Raw genomic sequence first — 5,303 nt, forward strand, 5'->3', positions numbered from 1 at the left:
AACAACGTGGGAAACCCAACCGTCCGTGCGGCCGCAACGGATCCGTTCGCATGCCGAGGCGCGGTAGTGGCGGGCCCCGCCTGACGGCATGTCCCGTCACGCGCGTGGGTAGGCAGACTATCCTCCCCACGTGGCGCTGCGCGAAGGGGCTGTGGCGGGCGACCGCGGGGAAGAGTATCAGGCACGCTTCCTGGTTTCCCGCCACGATGTTCGAACTCCTTAGGGAGTAAGGCGGCCCTCTGCGAGTCCGATCCAGGATAGTCGGCCTGAAGGAAGACAGCAAGCGAGGCCCCGATTCCGCAACCAGAAGAATGAAGCTGTTGAAGCCCCACGACACAGTATCCGCAGAGCCTCCCCAGCTTCGGGGACTATTGTCGGAGTAATGAGCCACGGGTAGGCTAACCCGAGCCCCAGAACCTTTCAAGACATTAGGACAGGCTGCGCCGCTCATGCCGAGTCCCAGGGACGACTCCAAGAAATGCCGAGTCCCAGGGACGACTCCAAGATATGCCGAGTCCCAGGGACGACTCCAAGATATGCCGAGTCCCAGGGACGACTCCCAGATAAGCCGACTCTCAGCTGACGACTCCCAGATAAGCCGACTCTCAGTTGACAACTTCCAGAGAAGCCGGCTGAGGGTAGGCGGCTCGCGACTCCAACCACCCCCTGCCTTCGCCGCGAGGGATAGGGCGGGGAACGATCACGGCGTGGCCATCTCTACCCTGCCTGCGAAGGATCAGCATGGCTACAGTGCGCCATATCGCTGGAGATCTCCATCGTGGCGCGGCATTGTTGCCATGCCGGCCCTGACCTCAGCCTTAGTGGGCGGCGCACTATGCCCATGACGTCTGCCTGTACGACCCAAGGACGGCGGGACCGCCTGTCAGCGGGTAGACCGAAGACGGCAAGAGCGCCCTGAAGATGGACCCATGGGAGTCGGCCCTCTGGAGTCGGCCGGCCCCTCCCACAGGCCCCGCACGCCATTAATCAGACAAGATGGGGAATGGCGACAGTGAACGCCCGCCAGACGGTGGCACTGTTGCCATGACCTCATGACCAAGCCAGCATCATCAGGAGCACCGCTACAGTACTAGGCCTGTCCGCAGGGTCCGCCAGTCGGCGGGCCCCAGTAGTCGGCGGAGAAGACGACGGCCTGGGAGACAGACGGCTGGGACCCGTGCCCGGCCGGATTACCATTGTAACCCTGGGGGGTAGGCCTATATAAACCCCCAGGAAGCCCATGCAAAGGGTTCGGACCCAGATAACACTAGACCCAGAACATAGGAAGGAGAAAGCTAGCCTTGCCCCCTCCTACCTCCAGAAACAGCTCCAGGAGCACCATTGTACTCACTTTGCCATAGTGACCATGCGGAGACCCCACAGAGCAGCAGTAGGGGTGTTATCTCCACGGAGAGCCCTGAAGCTGGGTAAGATCTGTCGGCGTGCATGTCTTCGCCTCATCCCGCTTCCGGGCACCGGCGACGTTCTACTTGCTCCCACCATGATAAGCCATCCTTTGGCATATGTCGTACCCAACCCCCGACACAAATATTGCTATGTCACCATTTGAGCTGAAGCCTTATGCGCCATGGATTATGAAATTCATCAGGACAAGGTCTTCACTCAACTACAAGGCTGATACTCTGAACCATGGCAGTTTCTTGCCTCCAATCGAAGTCCTCAAACAAACATTTTCCTCAGCTGATGACAAAGGCAAGGCAACTGCTGTGATAGATGGAGGCATTCGTCCATTGGATGATCAATTTCGCAAGGCTGCATCCTACTCCACCAATGATGACTCTACCACACATGACTCTGCCGCCAGCACCTCTGCCAAGCAAATTCCTCAAGCCACAGCACCCAGGGTGATGACTAATCGTGAGTTACTCCTCAGTCTTCATCAGAAAGTTGATCGCAATCATAAATGGGTCAAGCGTCGGTTTGGTTCCATTCTTTACAACATGACCTCAACCCACAATGTTGTGAAGAAAAACCAATACTACCTCCATGAAACCTTCCACCGCACCTGGGCTGTTCTATCTCAAATCTACAGCGACGAAGATTTGAAGAACATAGGTCTCAAGGAAGAATTTGACTGGTCTGCACCTCCACCGAAGAAATTCAAGAAGGTCAAGGTTCCTTCCTTGGTGGCCAGCTCCTATTCTTCATCGCACGACACTGATGAAAATGAAGACTTGGACGACACTGCGGCAGGCCCTACTACGACAACTAACCCCGGCAACACTGGCGCTCCTCCATCAACTTGATATTTTTCAGGGGCGTTAGTCCTCAGTTTCGATCCTTTTGGTCATTCCATGACAAAGGGGGAGAAATCTGAGTTAGTCTTCAAGTGGGTCTATTATATGGGCGTTTTTTGCTAGGTTACCACTCTCGTTCTTCTGAAATTTTTATTGGATTGAGTTGTAATCTTAAACCCGATGGTGCTCCAATACTTTTGATGCACTGTGCTATGATTCTGCATGCTTGTTTATAGTTAATATTATTTCACGCATGCTGAATCTCTTCAGGCACCATATTTCATCATGCATTTCAAATTCTTCATATTATATATCAAATGCATGTATGAATTACAAGATATAGGGGGAGATCTCCATGATTCAACTCTTCAAGTGTGCATTGCTTCAAAAGCAAATTCCTCTCTATGCACATCTTCAGGGGGAGTTCTTCTATACTTGCAATCAAATTCCTCAATATCAGTACTTACACTTCATATGTTTATCCCCATTGAAAACTTAACCTATATTGTCATCAATCACCAAAAAGGGGGAGATTGTAAGTGCATCTAGTGCCCCTTAGTGATTTTGGTGTATTGAAGACTTATAGGTTAAAGGACTAATGTGTTTATGAGTGTACACAGGTCTATAAGTCTATGAGGAGTTTGATATTTACAGAGAAAGTCGACCCCTAAAAATGAATATCCTTGACTAAAGAAAAACCTCTACTACCTCCATGAAACCCTCAACCATACCTTGGTTGTTCTATCTCATGTCTACAGCGCCGAAGATCTGAAGAGATGGGTCTCAAGGAAGAATTTGACTGGTCTGCACCTCCACCGAAGAAATTCAAGAAGGTCAAGGTTCCTTCCTTGGTGGCCAGCTCCTATTCTTCATCACGCGACACTGGTGAAAATGAAGACTTGGACGACACTGCGGCAGGCCCTACTACGACAACCGACCCCAACAACGCTGATGCTCCTCCATCAACTTGATATTCTTCAGGGGCGTTAGTCCTCAGTTTCGATCCTTTTGGTCATTTGATGACAAAGGGGGAGAAATCTGAGTTAGTCTTCAAGCGGATCTGTTATATGGGCGTTTTTTTGCTAAGTTACAACTCTCGCTCTTCTGAAACTTTTATTGGATCGAGTTGTAATCTTAAACCCGATGGTGCTCTGATACTTTTGATGCACTGTACTCTGATACTTTTGATGCGTTATTCTGCATGCTTGTTCCTTGTTAATATTATTGCACACATGCTAAATTTCTTCAGGCACCATATTTCATCATGCATTTCAAATTCTTCATATTATATGTCAAATGCATCTATGAATTACAAGATATAGGGGGAGATCTCCATGATTCAACTCTTCAAGTGTGCATTGCTTCAAAAGCAAATTCCTCATTATGCACATCTTCAGGGGGAGTTCTTCTACATCTTGCAATCAAATTCCTCAATATCAGTACTTACACTTCATATGTTTATTCCCGTTGAAAACTTAACCTATATTGTCATCAGTCACCAAAAAGGGGGAGATTGTAAGTGCATCTAGTGCCCCTTAGTGATTTTGGTGTATTGAAGACTTATAGGTTAAGGGACTAATGTGTTTATGAGTGTACACAGGTCTATAAGTCTATGAGGAGTTTGATATTTACAGAGAAAGTCGACCCCTAAAAATGAATATCTTCGACTGAAGATTTTGGTATTTCTGAAGACCTTCATGAAGACTTTGAAAGTGAAGAAATTGGTGTGTCCGTGAAGACTTGATATACATGCGAGGAATATGAAGCTTGAAGGCTTTCGTTTTCATAGTTTTGTTTTTCTCCTTCTTGAGTCATAGGAAACACCGTACTGTTAAACGGGGTCGAGGAAATACTAAGGAAAAATTTCCATGTGATGCTCAACTCAAAATCCTACACCTACCAATCCCTTCGAGTGAAGCCATTGGAAATCTCATACAGTTCAATCAATTTCTTCAGAGACAGAGGCGAAGTTCTTCTGGTCGCTGAGGAATTTGTTTTGACTAAGGAGTTAGGAATTCGCCAGTGCGGATTGCCTACACAGTGAGGAATATGATAGCCCTGAGGAATTTGAAAGTCAAATTTCCGACCGTTGCTGTGCTATGCACCAACTCTCCCAAAATATATTATCCACATAACGGTTATATCATTGAAGGGCATTTATGTCTTATCATGTCGGGCTGCTCCCTAGGCTATAAATAACCACCCCCCACAACCACTAGCTGGTTGGCTGCTCCAAGAGAAACTGACACTTGTCATTTGAGAGCAACCCATCCTCCGAGGACTTTGAGCGAAAATCATCGAGTGAGGAAAATCCAAACCCAAACACCCACAAACCCAAAGTGATTGAGCATCACTGAAGAGATTGATCCTGCGTGGATCCGACTCTTGTTACCTTTGAAGACTGTGCTTCTTTCAGATGGTTAGGCGTCATGGTCTAGAGCATCCAAGAGGAATTGTGGATCGCCGAGTGACCGAAGTCTGTGAAGGTTTGGAAGTCGCTTGAAGACTTATCACGAGTGATTGGACGAGGTCTGTGTGACCTTAGTTCAAGGAGAATACGGTGAGGACTTGGTGTCCTGAGCTGCGTGCTTAGTGACTGGGTGTCTGGGACTGTGTGTCCTCGAGTTTAAATACTCAGCCGCTCCAACCAGACGTACAACTGAGACATCAGTTGGAACTGGTCTACCAAATCATTGTCTTCACCAACCTTACTGGTTCTATTTCCTCAACTCTTCCATTTCCTCATTACTGTGTTGAGTGTTTGTTCATATCTGTTTTAGAAGACTTTGACTGAAGACTTTCTCAATTTCCTCAGTTCAATTTCTTTAGTCTGTTTGTCTTCATCTTGTGTTATCATGTGTTTATGCTTTCTGTACTCTGTGTTTGTCTTCATTTCATCATGATGACCATGTGTGTATTCTGTCATGCTTATTTCCGAGTACTTATTCCGCTACAAGTAGTTCTTCGCTAAGGAATTTCCTCACCGGCAAATTCCTTAGTGAAGAATTCATAAAAATCGCCTATTCACCCCCCCCCCCTCCCCCC

Source organism: Triticum aestivum, chromosome 5B (genome assembly GCF_018294505.1).
Source record: "Triticum aestivum cultivar Chinese Spring chromosome 5B, IWGSC CS RefSeq v2.1, whole genome shotgun sequence".
NCBI lineage: Eukaryota > Viridiplantae > Streptophyta > Magnoliopsida > Poales > Poaceae > Triticum > Triticum aestivum.